Source organism: Vitis riparia, chromosome 13, assembly GCF_004353265.1.
Source record: "Vitis riparia cultivar Riparia Gloire de Montpellier isolate 1030 chromosome 13, EGFV_Vit.rip_1.0, whole genome shotgun sequence".
NCBI lineage: Eukaryota > Viridiplantae > Streptophyta > Magnoliopsida > Vitales > Vitaceae > Vitis > Vitis riparia.
In genome coordinates this window covers 2,013,452-2,028,317 of record NC_048443.1, presented here as the reverse complement: position 1 = coordinate 2,028,317, position 14,866 = coordinate 2,013,452, and positions in this window count along the sequence as shown.

The following is a 14,866-nucleotide window of genomic DNA, read 5'->3' as shown; positions in this document are numbered from 1 at the left end:
AAATAATAGCATTATATAGAGTCTATATCATTCTCCAAAGGTATGGTTTTCACTTCATTTACTTTATCATTTTAAAAATTGCATTGCATGTAAATTTAAGAGTTGTGGAGTTTCTATATTTAGAGTCTATTTGGAAGTAATTCTAATTGACGCGCTTCTAATTTTTAGCACTTGTTATAAATGTCTTTTAGAAAAATTATGTATACTAAAAGAAACAAAGATTTTTGAAGAATTATTTTCCAAGTAATTGTTCATGAATGATGTCAAGTGATTAATCATGTACATTTTAAAAAATGATTTTTACAAGCTTCTCAAGCGCTTATACATTCCATAAGAAAATGTTTCCAAATATTAGAAAGCATTTTTAACCTCTTAAAATCGCTGCCAATCAGGCTTTGTTTAGGTTTGAAAGGGGGGTCTCGAGTTTCAATTTTTATGGAATGTCTCATCTCTTTCAAATGCATGGCTATTAGAGTTATAATTTAGAGTATGTTTGTCAGTGATTTTAGAAATATTTATAATATTTCTAATACTTAAAATTTTTTATCATTCAAGTGTTTAAAATATTATAAACGTTTCTTAAAATCACTATCAAATACACTTGAGTTTGTTTGATGGTGATTTTAAGAAACATTTTTAACACTTGAAGATTTTTATTATTTGAATATTAAAAAGATTAAAAATATTTTCTAAAATCACTACAAATGCACTCTTAGAACCTGTTTGGTAGTGATTATAGGAAGCGCTTTTAATATTTCTAATATTTGAAAATTTTTATCATTCAAGTGTTAGAAATGTTAAAAATGCTTTCTAAAATCACTCTCAATCGCACTCTTAGAGCATATATGGTAGTGATTTTAAAAAGTGTTTTTAGCTCTTTTAACACTTAAAAAATAAAAAATTTAAAATGTTAAAAATATTAGAAGCATTTCCTAGAAGTACTACCAAACGGAATGCTAGTTAAGATTATAATGGTAATTCCAATTGAACCTATTCATGAATATCTAACCTACAGGTTTAGGTTGAGAGTTTACAACTTACATTAAGTTCGTGGCCAATTAGGGTTTAGATGGTTCTTAAAGTGTATTAAACAAAAAGCTAAAAAATGAAGTCTTATGATAAAAAGAATAATTATTTCAAAGTTATAAAATATAAACAATGTATCAAAGAGTTAAAATATATAATTAGTTATCAGTTGATATAAAATGGTAATTTTTAAAGCTACATTTCAACTTTTTAAAGATATTTTAATAATAAAACAAAATTAATACATAAGTGTCTAAAATTCCTAATTAGAATAGATTATTTTTATATAAAAATATTATATAACATATCTCTTTATATGTTATCATAATATTAGATTTTCTTATAAAAAAAGAAAAATTATTAGAAATATCTTTATAAATATTTTAAAACATGAGGGAAAAAAGTTATTAGATGAAAATGTATTTATAAAAATTATACAAGATGGATATATGTATGAACTAGGGAAAAGGTTAGTGAAAGTTGTGTTTTGGGCTTCCCGTCCCAACATAATAGCATTTTCGAAACCCAACAATGGGAAATATGAGAATCATATTTTAATATGAAAAGTTTTATCATTTTTGTACACTGAGCTGGCTCCATCTTCTATGCCCAAATTGCCCCTTCATTTCTCCAACTCAGCATCATCCCAACCTCTATATCACCCGCTCTCATTTGGAAGCTTTCTCTCATCTTCCTTCACTCCTGAAAACCCAAAATCTCTCATTTCACTTCAGAAACCCAAATCCAAAACTCCAAGACGGTGTGAAAATACGTCTTTCAACTTATCTAGGAGCCATGGGAGTCTAAGAGAATCCAGGAAAAACGAAATGGAGCTCGGGTGGAGAGAGTGGGTACCCAAAAACTGAAACCCTAATCTCCAAATGTGTCCTAGACTAGCAAATTTGTGTCCAGGATAGCTCTATCAGCAAGAAATAGCACCAAACATCTCTCCTAGACCATTAAATCGATGAAACCCTTGAAGAACCAGAAGAAATGATGCAGAAAATGAAGCATAGGAGTCTCTTAAAGTATTGGGTCCCGATGAACCGATTGACCAGTCTTCAACTGATGATTGTACTTTAGGTACTACCTTAATAGCCCTTAGGTACGACCTTAATTTACCTTAAGTACTATTTTAACTGACCTTAGGCACTACCTTAGTTAAACTTAGATATTACCTGTGTGCCTTAAAACTTTATTTGTGGATATTACTTACTTCATTTGTAACCTTTAGACCATGTCATTTTGTGATTAATTAGTGTGATCAGTTTGGTTCAACTTTGGTATTTTGGTGACTGTACCTCAGGTACTACCTAGGTAAAACTTGAGTACTACCTATCTGAAGTCTTGAAACTTCATTTGTGGATATTACTTACTTCATTTGTGACCCTTAGAGCACATCATTATGTGATTAATTAGTGTGGTCGATTGGTTCACCTTTGATATTTTGGTGACTGTACCTTAGGTACTACCTTAATAGCCCTAAGGTACTACCTTAATCTACCTTAGGTACTACCTTAACCACCTTAGATACTACCTAAGTAAAACTTGGGTACTACCTATTTGAAGTCTTGGAACTTCATTTGTGGATATTACATACTTCATTTGTAACCCTTAGAGCACATCATTATGTGATTAATTAGTGTGGTCAATTGGCTTACCTTTGATATTTTGGTGACTATACCTTAGGTACTACCTTAATCTCCTTAGGTACTACCTTAACCAACCTTAGGTATTACCTTAGTTAAGCTCATTCAACCGTCTAGGAGCGGGTTGGTGTCATTTTCAATTTTAGACATAAAACCGATCGACCAGTTACCCCTTCCCGATCGAGGTCCGGTCAAGAAAGAAGTAAGTAATATCCATAAATGAAGTTCTAAGGCTTCTGATATGTAGTAACCAAGTTTTACTTAATTAGTACCTAGGTCAATTAAGGTAGTACATAAGGTATATTAAGGTAGTACCTTAGGGCTATTAAAGTAGTACCTAATGTATAGTTACCAAAATACCAAGGGTGAACCAATTTACCACACTAATTAATTTTTTTTATATAAATAAAAAAAAAAGTATATTAATCAAAAAGAGAAAACACCAAAAAGCCAATGCCCTTGAAATATACAAGGAGTATACACACCACCTTCCCTAACTAGGAACCTATCTAGTCTAAAAAACTTACAAGATAATAAGGGCTCTCTACTAAGGAAACCCTGACCCAAGACCAAATATTACTTACAAAAGAATATTTCAACCTTTGAAGTGAGAGTTCCTCATTCCCAAACGCTATTCTATTCCTCTCCTTCCATATTGACCAAAAAAATACATAAAAGAGCCATTTGCCAAGCCTCTTATGCCTTTTCCCCACAAACCCTCCATTCCATCCAAGAAGGGTTGCCTTCACTGTACACGAAAGAGTCCAAGATACACCAAAAAGGGAGATAAGAAGGTTTCACAGGACCTGCGTCTTGTCACAATGAAGTAAGAAATGATACACCGATTCTGCTTCGGATAGACAAAGAAAGCACCTATTTGCCAAAGAGAACCCCCTCCTTTGAAGTAGCTCTAAAGTTAAGACTTTACCCCAGGAGGCCTCCCAAGCAAAGAAAGCTACCTTTGGAGGCACTCTTACTTTCCAAATTCTTTCGCTAGGAAACATAGAAGATCCTCCCTCTCCAACATAGAATAAAGAGACTTAACTGTGAAAGCACCATCATTTGAAGCTGTCCAAATCACTCTATCTTCCTCCTCCCTTTGAATCCTGAATGCATGGATATTCTACAACAAATGCTCCACTAAATCGATCTTCCAATCATTAAACGCCCTTACAAAAAGAGGAATCCAACCATCCCCATCTCCAACGGGGTTCCAAACCTCCGAAATCCAAGCATTCTTAGGCATGGACATGGAGAAAAAAAATAAGAGAATGACTCATAAAGTGGTCCATCTCCATACCACTTGTCTTTCCAGAATCTCACTCTTTGCCCATTACCCACATGGTAAGCTAACCTACCATCTAACAACCACCATTTCTTCCTAATTGCTTTCCAAAGCCCAACACCGTTTCTCCCAATTACGTCCCGAGTACGCCATCCCCCCTCCTCTTCGCCATACTTGAGGCTAATTACATGCCTCCACAACGCCTTTCTCTCAATAGCATACCTTCAATCCACTTGCACAAAAGAACACTATTCATCAAAGCTAAATTTCTCAAACCTAGCCCACTTTTCTTTTTTTCCAAGCAAACCAAGTTCCATCTAACAATGTGAGGTTTTTGGACGAGAGCTCCCCCACCCCACAGAAAATCCCTCTGAATCTTCTCCAATCTCAACCTCACTTTTCTTGTCAAGTAGAAGAGAGATATAAAGTAAATAGACATGCTAGAAAGAGTGCTTCTGATTAGGGTGAGTCTCCCCCTTTTAGATATATACTACCTCTTCCACATAGCAAGCCTTTTGCAAAAACGCTCTTCAACCCCATCCCACATAGCCAATGAATTGAAAGGTGCTTGTGGACCCCACATTTCGGCTCATGCGTTTTCCACTTGATGGTGAGCTCGATTTTATTTCGAAAAATGATTTATTGGTTAAGAATATGACTTGGAGTCGCCACTTATTTTTGTTTTATTTTTAAAAGGGTAAACAAAATAAGAAAGAAAACTCTAAGTGTGACTCTTTATTTGGAAAAAGTGGTCTGTGAAAAACTGGATCAGGTTCGGGGGTTAGGTTACTTATCAGGAAGGTACGGTAAAGATCGTAGCACCCCTCTAAGTCCCTAAAAACGGGTCTCTACTAATAAAATAAAGCTAAATGTGGAATGGTGAGGAAATAAATGAATACTCGGAGCGATCATGCACATATGGGAGTCAGAACATAATATAGAATAACTAGAGTGAGAATGAGTGTGTACATGAGCAACGTGCCACAATGCGCTATCAAGAAATGAGGTTAATGCACAATTAAAGAATCATTTCAACCATGTCATAGAGCAGAATAAAATTCATCATGCATGGCAATTAATTCAATCAATCAATCAATCATAAAATCATATATGTCGAACCCCCACCAAAGCCCAAATTACTTTTGCATGAATCAATTCCGTAAATTCCATCACTCGGAATTACGAAATTGAATTCTTGTTTATTTTAAAACATTTTAGAAAATAAGAAAATTATTAAAAATCGAGGAGGATTTATAAAAGATGTTTGCCGGAAATAAACGTGGCAGCCAAATTTATTAAGGAGTGGAAAATATTTAAAATCAAGAAAATGAGAAAGAAAGAGAAAATAATAATAATAATAATAATAATAATAAAATAAAATAAAATATGTATGACGAATGGAAAATGGTAAAATTGATTTATTAAAAAAATAAAAAGTAAAAAAATAATAAAAACAAAAATAAAATAAAAAGATTTATTTAAGGTAAAGAAAGAAAACTTGAAAGATTTAAACCTTTGAAAAAGATTTTTTTTTGAAAATCCATTTTTGAAAACAATGCATGGGAATATAGGGGTGTGACACGTGGGTTTCAAGAGTGGCCCACCAAAGGTGGCCATGCATGCCATGCTAGAAAGAGGAAAAAAAATGGATCCCTGAAATGCCATTAAGCCTTTTTGTTGTTGTCATGCATTTAGAGATTTAAAAACTGTGGTGATCAAATCCTCTTGGAGTTCAGGATCAACATCCACTATATCTGGTGAGAGCGGGTTGATCAGTTGAGGAACTGGTTTTTCATTGCAAGCTTTTAATTGAGAAGGCATAGGACTGAGGAAATCCTTTGATGGACTCCCGCATTTCTTTGTTTCATTGGAGAAAACTGTTGCTTGACATTTTTCGGTCATAAATAAATCTTCACACTTGCATGCTTCCTTATCAGATTTATCCATTTTGTCTTCCAAGTTCTTTGTTATGCATTCTGAATGCACATGACAAGAGCTCCCTCTCATTTTCTTTGGCACACCTTCAAAAATTTTATCTTTAGAGACAACTAGCCTCTCCCTTTCTCTTTTTTTCTTAGCGGATCATCCAAACCTCCTAGATCTTGGCTGCATTTAGCATGAAATGCAGCTTCTTTCTCACATGAACTTTGATCAAAAACTTGCACTGTGAAATGCAAATTGCCATCATATCTAAATACCAAAGAGTCACCACATTCTATGCAGTGATCTCTCACAAATTTTGGCCATCCATCATGCAAGAATAAGTCACTATTTTGTTGAATCAAGTCAACATGCCAAGTGTTATCACTAGGGCCCACTAATGAAACAAATCTAGATGTTCTGCCTTCCATGTGTTTGATGAATCTTGATGGAATTTTCAGTCGCTCGGAGCTCACGTCAGGTTGGAAAACCTCAAAGAAATGAGGCCGCTTGGAGTTTTTCATCTCTCGTTGTCCTGACAATACCTCCTACTCAAAAAAATTTAAGAAACACCCTAAACAAACACCAAGAAAGTGAACATTTTCCTGGAAAATTACGAGAGCCGAGAAAAGAAACTGTGGGGAATGAGAACATAGTTTGGAAACTCAAATTAGCTTAGCTCCATGCTGACTCTCTCGCTCTGAGAACGTGACTCTGTATAGGGCTCCATCAATATACAATTTCAGTTCATTCTCTGCTTTCCCAAGTAACCTATGCTTGCAAGTATGCTCCAGACTGATAAAATACCAGCATTGTGGCTTGAATGCATGAGTAAAATGCAAGGCAGCCTTCTTTCCCCTTCCCCTACCACTTTCAACCACCAAAAATTGAGCATGGAATGGGTTTAATGGGTTTAGAAAAAAAATTGGTGACAAGTATGGTTATGGAAAATATGTGTGAAGTGTGGAAGAAAAATGAGGTGTGACCAGGATGGGGGGTGGTGAGACTATATGGGGGAAACTGTTATTGACAAATGCAAAGGGGAAGGACAGTGATGGTGAGCCAAGGCTGCATGGCCATCAAGAATGTGTGAAAGATAAGCTCATGCTTAGGAGTTGCGAGCAATGATACAATACAAGCAGTCTAAATATCCCTTAAAGACGATTTTCATTTCATCTATCACAGAAGATACAGAATCCACAGAAATAGCACGAAGAACCTGTTTCCCAGCTCTAATTTCACCTCAACTCCTTTGAATGACTATAAAAAGTGACATAGAGACCATAATCATTCATCCTGGTTCAAATCCTTATGCTCACCCTACTCAGAACTGTTAAAGATTTCTTGATGCCCTGAACCTGTTGACCTTTAGCTTGTATAATAGCAACATGACAGTGTCTCCTCAAAGCTTTAATGTTGAGATCCCTCATAAACACTCCAATTCGGACAAACAACTCAAACAAATCACCCAATACTAAAAAAAAAAATATGCCAGAAGTAAGAAGATGAAATGAAAAAAAACAGAGTACGTAAAGGAAAAGATAATACCATCAAATCCTCATTCTTCTTTTATGAAGATCAAAAGAAACTTATCAAAAAAAATGTGGGAGGGTATCTCAGCATGTGAGCAAATAGCATAGCTACCATGCAGCCCATAAAGGGGAAGACGGAGGTCAATCAATACAGAAAATGAGGAGCAAGTTTAACACAGTGGATAGCCAAAACCAAACATCCAAATATCAGAAAGGAGCGTAGTGTGACCATTAAAAATAAAATAAGATAAAATAAAAGTGAAGAGCATAGGATGAGAAATAATCAAACCTGAACGATTCTTCTTCTGCTCGTCTCTTACAGTCTCTAAAAATCTCGTTCTTGTTCTCTCTCAGACTCTTTTCCCTCAAATAAAGTGGCCACAAGAAATCTCCTTCAACCTCTATGAAAACTTCTCTCTCTAGTAATCCCCCCTTAACTTGCCCTCTAAGCTCGCCTCTCTCACCAAAATATCTCCTCAAAAACTCACCTCTTTGCAACTCCTCCTAAAGTCCTTCACCTCCCACCTCTCTATTCCTCCCACCCCACAAAAATATCTCCAGCCAGCACCCAAAAAGCCTCACCTCTGCCAACCTCCTCTCTCTTTCATCCGCTCCTCCTCTAAAAAAATCAGCAACCAAATCACCACCACCCTCCACTCACTAAAGGCCTACAGCTTTTAGAATATCCTCTTGACAGGTGTCCTATTCTGATTGCTTCCACCAGCTCTCTCTCAATGGCAAGATACATTATCTGATGACCAGTCTTCAAGCTCCACGTGGCTCCCTGAAATCTGGATATTTGGCAAAACAGGCTGCATGAAATGTACCTCAACATGGGGGTTTACAGTGCCCTTAAAGGCGATCCCAGATAATAAGAAGCAAGCCCACCCACTTTACAACCCAACTCCAAGGCCAATCCCTCTATATTATGCACCCTTCCCACTGGGATCAACTCACTCTTCTCTAAGTTGATTCTCAACCCTGAACACGCCTCAAACCACATGAGAAGCCAACTTAGATAAGTCATTTGATCTAAAAACTCCTCACAAAATACCAATGTGTCGTCCTCGAATAACAAATGCAAGATTTGAAACCCCTCACCCCTCCTACCACTCACCCTCCACCCAGATAAGTAGCCCCCACTAATAGCCCTTCTTAGCATACTACTAAACACTTCCATGGCTATCACAAACAAATAAGGGGATAGGGGATTTCCTTATCTCAACCCCCTCAAGATTTGAAAAAAAACCGAATGGAGAACCATTAATCAAAACGGAGAATTTCACTGTGGAGATGCACCAATCTATCCACTTTATCCATCTCTCCCCAAAACCCATCTTTTTAAGAACTGCCAACAAGAAGCTCCAACTAACATGATCATAAGCCTTCTCTATATCCAACTTGCATAACACCCCTCCAACATTGTCTTTCAACCTTGAGTCCACAGCCTCGTTTGCAATCAAAATTGAATCCAAAATCTGTCTACCCTCTACAAAGGCATTTTGGGACTCTGAAATCACTTTCCCCATCACCTTTTTAATTCTATTGGCCAACACCTTGGCCAACAACTTGTAGAGGCTGCCTACAAGGCTGATAGGTCTAGAATCTTTCAGATCTTCTGCCTCTCCCTTCTTTGGAACTAAGACCAGGAAAGTTGCATTCAAGGATTTAACAAATCTATTCCTCTCATGAAATTCCTTGAAAAAACCCATTATCTCAATCTTCACTACGTCCCAACAAAACAGTAAAAAAGCCATGGTAAAGTCATCTGGATCGAGGGCTTTATCGTTGCTTAAATCTAAAAGTGTCGCGAACACCTCTCCTTCCACAAAAAGGATCTCCAGCCCCTCAACACCAGGACGCCACCCCCTTCTTCGGTATACAACTTTTTAAACGCCCTCACCACACTATTTTTACATCAATCTCCTCTATATGCCAACAGTCATCCACTTTTAACTTGGACAACTAATTTCTTCTGCTATGCACATTCGGCATCCTATGAAAGAATCTAGTGTTATTGTCCCTCTCCTTCAACCACAATTCCCTAGACCTTTGTCTCCAAGAAATTTCTTCCCTCAACACCCAAGTCTTATAAGCTTCTTTCCTTGCTTCACAATCCTCCAAACTCTTTTAAGGCTCTTAATTTTGCATCCAAAACAAAGCTGAAAGACCCGGTAAAAGATAAACTCCTCCACCACCTCTTCATCTGATCCATGAACCCATTTTCCTCCAGCCACATGTTCTCAAATCTGAACAGTGAAGGACCCCTCTTTAAACCTCCACCTTCTAGAAGAATGGGAAAATGATTAGAAACTGGTCTAGAGAAGATCCCCTGCACGACCCTATTGAACATCATGTCTCAATCATCTGTCACTAAGAACCTGTCAAGCCTAGACTAGGACCGGTTATTTAACCCGCCTCGCCATGTTAAAGGACCCCCCTGTAACGGATAGTCCCTTAGCTGCAAATCCTCCACCACTTCTGTAAATCTCCTCATTGACGTAGAAAGCCCACCCCCCTACTACGCTTTTCTGGGTATTTGACCATATTGAAATCTCCTCCCACACACTAGGGATCTCTCCATAACCCTTTTATTGACCTGAGCTCCTCCCAGAAATCCTCTCTATCCCTATTGCACATCGGCCCATAAACTCCAGTGAACACCCCCCTCAGCCCACACTATTCTTAAACTGACATGATATTGTAAACATCTTTTCTTCCATCTCCAACAATTCAACCACTCTGTTGTCCCAAAACACAAAAACACCACCAGTTGCCTTCCTCAAATTTATTGCTCTCCAGTCAAGATGTCTTCCCACCCCAAGACTACGGACAAGCCCCGTACTCGTATCCTTGATTTTAGTTTCTTGCAGACACACCACATCCACTTTATTGGATTTTATGACGGACTTAATGACTTTTCTCTTATCACTATCGTTTGCCCCTCTGACATTCCATGATAAAATCCTTATCTTCATTTGTACCCCGATCCAGAAGCCCCTCCAAACTTGCCTGCATTGGTAGCCACTCTAGCTCTTTTATAGCTTACTGTCCATTCCAGCTTCTTTAATTTCCTACTGGATTTTGAAGTCGAAGACTTCGTCTTTCTATACTCCCTGTCCTGATTCTTTTATTCAATTATCCCCCTCATTCTCCTCAAAAGTTACAAAATTTCCTCATCAAACCCAATTGTCAGCATACCCAAACAACGACTGAACTTCGCAAGGCAGTTGGAACTCCATCCTTCCTCTCTCTTCCCTTCTTCCAGCTAAAGGGCCATCGACTCCGCTCATGGACTTTCTAAATCCACTCCAAAAGGAACTATAGCTAGCTCAGACCCACTTGCATCGCCACTCGCCTCCCGAAGAGACAAGTTCCACCCTTCGCGGGCCGAGAAGACTTCCAACCTCTTTTCCCGCAAAGGAGCCCTACTCCTTGCTCCTTTCGTTGGCCCAAACATCCCACTGGAAACCCCCTCGTTTCCCATCCCAGCAAAATCGGGCCCCAAGAATGGAGTAGAAAGAGAAGAAACCCCAAGCCCCAAGAAAAGAATAAGGAGTTTGAGGTGAAAGGGGTACCTGGATGCTTCGTCCAAAAGTGCTTTGTCGGTGAGCTTCAGACGGCCAAGAGATGAAACCTTATCGCCGGCGACTCCCACAGCCAGGAGCTCCTACTCCAACCCCGTGTTAATCCCAACAAACTCAGAGGGAACCCTAGAAGGAACAGGCTCCCCCAAATGACCCGGATGGGCCTTAGGAATAAAAGGCCCAAAAGGCTCTTCTAGCTCCTTTCCCTAGCCCGAAATCGCAGGGCTTAAGGAAGAAAGGCCCTCGGCCCAACCCATTACACCATTTAAAAACGGCCCACACGCCCCTTTTAAAGGCACCTAACAACCAAACTTGGGCCTAGACCCACTCGCTAAGGAGCCCGCTGTAGGAGTTACTGTCGTTCTTCCCCTTACACCGTCAGCAGTCCTTAGACCACTGCCACACGCCACCTGCATATCTAACCCCCTGTTTTGAAATTCAAATTGAGGTTCCCATACTCTAACTTCAGCGCGTGAAGCTCCCCCGCTTTCATCCTTAACCTCACACTTTTTTCTCAACTGCGACCAAGAACTTGACTCAGTCTGCATCACCCGTGGTGAAGCTTCCCACCATAGGTTAAGCTCCCAACTAGAGTTACCAACCTCCACCTTCAAAGACCCTAGACACTTCTTTCCAGAAACTTTGACCAAAATCTGAGCCCACTACAGCTGGGAAAAGAAAGCAGTTTCCTCATCCACGGCCACAAACCCCCCACAACACTCTCCAATTCTCTTAAAAACCTCTATGCTCCAAAGATGAAGAGGAAGTCCTACAACCCTCACCCATACTTCCTTAACAAGGCTCTCTTTCCAGGTGCACCCCACTTCCTGTCCCCACCTTTGCAAGAGAAAATCTCTATTCTTGAATCGTTTGCTCCCTCTTAAAAACACCATATCAACTTCCTATTTATTTTGAAACTCAAATAACACAAGGGCCCCACCCAGCCTGGAAATTCTTAAATCCCCCTTAAGCAACCAACTTTCAAACGCACATCTCTTCAAAGAAGGCAGTAAAGCAATGGACTCAGAACTACCACTAAAACAACCCACCAGGCAACGCCCTAGCTGCTCCTCCCTACACAGCAATTCTTCTTCCCCTAGGTGCACCCTTAAAGAATCCCCTGACTCTCCTGTCTTCCTTTTCACTACTTTTGCAAACGAGCTTGATTCATTCTCTGAACCTTTGACACTATTCCCCACCTTGCCATCAGATAGATCACACTGGAAGCTATTCCTCACAACTGGGATGGTGACCCCAAGAGCCCTTAATTTCTTAACCATCAAAAACCAACCCCCTACTAAGCCATTTCCTTCCAGAAAAACAAGACAGAATTTCTTTGCTTCCACATCTCTGACCGAACAGAGTAGAAACCTCCCAGCCACATTAGAACGACACTCCAGCCTAAATTTTCTTCCTCCTTCTTCCCAAACTTTTAAACACCTCGAATTTGACTCTCCTCTACACCAAGCTTCCACACCTTCCAACAAAAGACTTAAACTCTTTACATCAAATCTTATCCAATAGGAAAAGTCTTTACTCCTCTCCAAAATAGCCTCTCAGTTTACCTCAGACCACTTCAATGGAGATTTCGAAAGTCTTAGATTCAACGGCAAACCAGCACTTACCACCTTTCGAAACTCCACCAGAGTCCATTCCCCCCTCCTTACCACAACCATGGAGATTTGACATAATGACATCTTCTCATGTTCTTCTACAGATATTTCTCTTCCCCATCGAGCTTGAGCCTCATAAAACTCTGCTAATGTACCTGCAAGAGGCTGTCCGACTCCATCTTCACCAGATGGAATTGCCTCTACTCCTCCAGTCCGCACTTTCTCTTCAACAACCTGAATATGTTTAGTCAATTCATCTCTTTCTGCCACAAATGAAGTAAGTAATATCCACAAGTGAAGTTCCGAGACTTCAGATAGGTAGTACTCAAGTTTTACTTAGGTAGTATCTAAGGTCGATTAAGGTAGCACCTTAAGGCTATTAACGTAGTACCTAAGGTACAATCACCAAAATATCAACATTGAACCAACTGATCACACTAATTAATCACAAAATAGCATGTTCTAAAGGTCACAAATAAAGTAAGTAATATCAACAAATGAAGTTTTGAGGTTTTACACAGGTAATACCTAAGTTTAACTAAGGTAGTACCTAAGGTCGGTTAAGGTAGTACCTAAGGTAGATTAAGGTCGTACCTAAGGGCTATTAAGATAGTACCTAAGGTACAGTCGCCAATAGAGGTCCAATCAAGGATCGGTCGACTGGTTTGTCGAGACCCAATACTTTAAGAGTCTCTCGTGCTTCATTTTCTGCATCATTTCCTTTAGTTCTTCAAGGGTTTCACTTATTTAATGGTGTAGAAGAGATGTTTGATGTTATTTCTTATTGATAAAGTTATCTTGGACACGGATTTGCGAGTCAATGACACATTTGGAGGTTAGGGTTTCAATTTTTGGGTACCCACTCTCTCCACCCAAGCTTCATTTTGTTTTTCCCAGATTCTCTTAAACTCTCATGACTTCTAGACGAGTCAAAAGGCGCATTTTGACACCGTCTTGGAGTTTTGGATTTGGATTTCTAAACTGAAATTAGAGATTTTGGGTTTTTAGGAATGAAGAAAGATGAGAGAAAGCTTTCAAATGAGAGAGGGTGATATGGAGGTTAAGATAATGTTGAGGATGCTAAGTTGGAGAAACGGAGGGGCAATCTAGGCACAACAGATGGTGCCGACTCACAATACACAAAAATGATAAAACTTTTCATATTAAAAGCTAATTCTCATATTTCCCATTGTTGGGTTTCAAAAATGCTATTATGATGCAAATGAAAAGCCCAAAGCACAACTTTCCCAAAAGGTTATCAAATGAAAATGTATTTTATAAAGATTATTTAAAAAAAAAAAAAAAACACTATCCTACAAAATAAAATATTAGCATCTTTTGAAATTAGGATTTAAATTGGATTAAGAATATATTTCATCGAATTTTCTATCCAAAGTGCTTTTAATGAAAGCATTTTTGAAAAATATATATATTTTTTAAAAAAATTACCTATCAAATATTTTTCTTATATTTCTTATAAGCACTTGGCATGATTTTTTAACTTTTCAAAATTTCTTTATAAATTTTGTCAATTTTCCCTTTTAAAGTCAAGTTTCTTATAAACAATTAGAGATCATTTAAAAGTCAAATGATAATTTTTATCCATAAATCAAATTCACATAATCTAAGGAAGACCTTGGTACCCAAATATTCTTAAAATGCCCTTTAATCTTATTTTCAAATATTTGCTTGTATTCTTCAAATTTTGAAAAATCCTCTTTATAAATTTTTATCCATACATAATATCTCCACACCACAGTAAAATTGCATGAATTCAAATCATTTTTCTTAAAAAAATTTAAAAATAAAAAATAAAAAGTTTCAAAAATTGATCAGCATCCCTCAAAATGCCTAGTATCAACCTGGCATGAAACTATGGTTTCCTCAACCACTGCAATAAAGCTTGCAAAAGGGAGCACCAAATTTTCACAAATTCCATGCATACATTCAGATTACTAAATGTTTCATCATTGGGATGGTCTTAATAAACTTCATTCAATTCCAGGACCAAACAACCCCTCAAGTATTTTTCTTCCCTCCATTACTAAAACCCTTGAATTATTACTAAACCCTACAAAGTACAAAAAGCTATAAACAAAATTTTTCAAAAAAATTTCAACCCAACCTAAAACCCTTACATCAGAACCTCAGTTAGGACATGATGGAATGTCAATTTGATTGATGAAACAAACAAGCCCTTAAACTTTGATTTACCCATCATTACAAAACCACCACAAAACCCTAAAACCCTTGA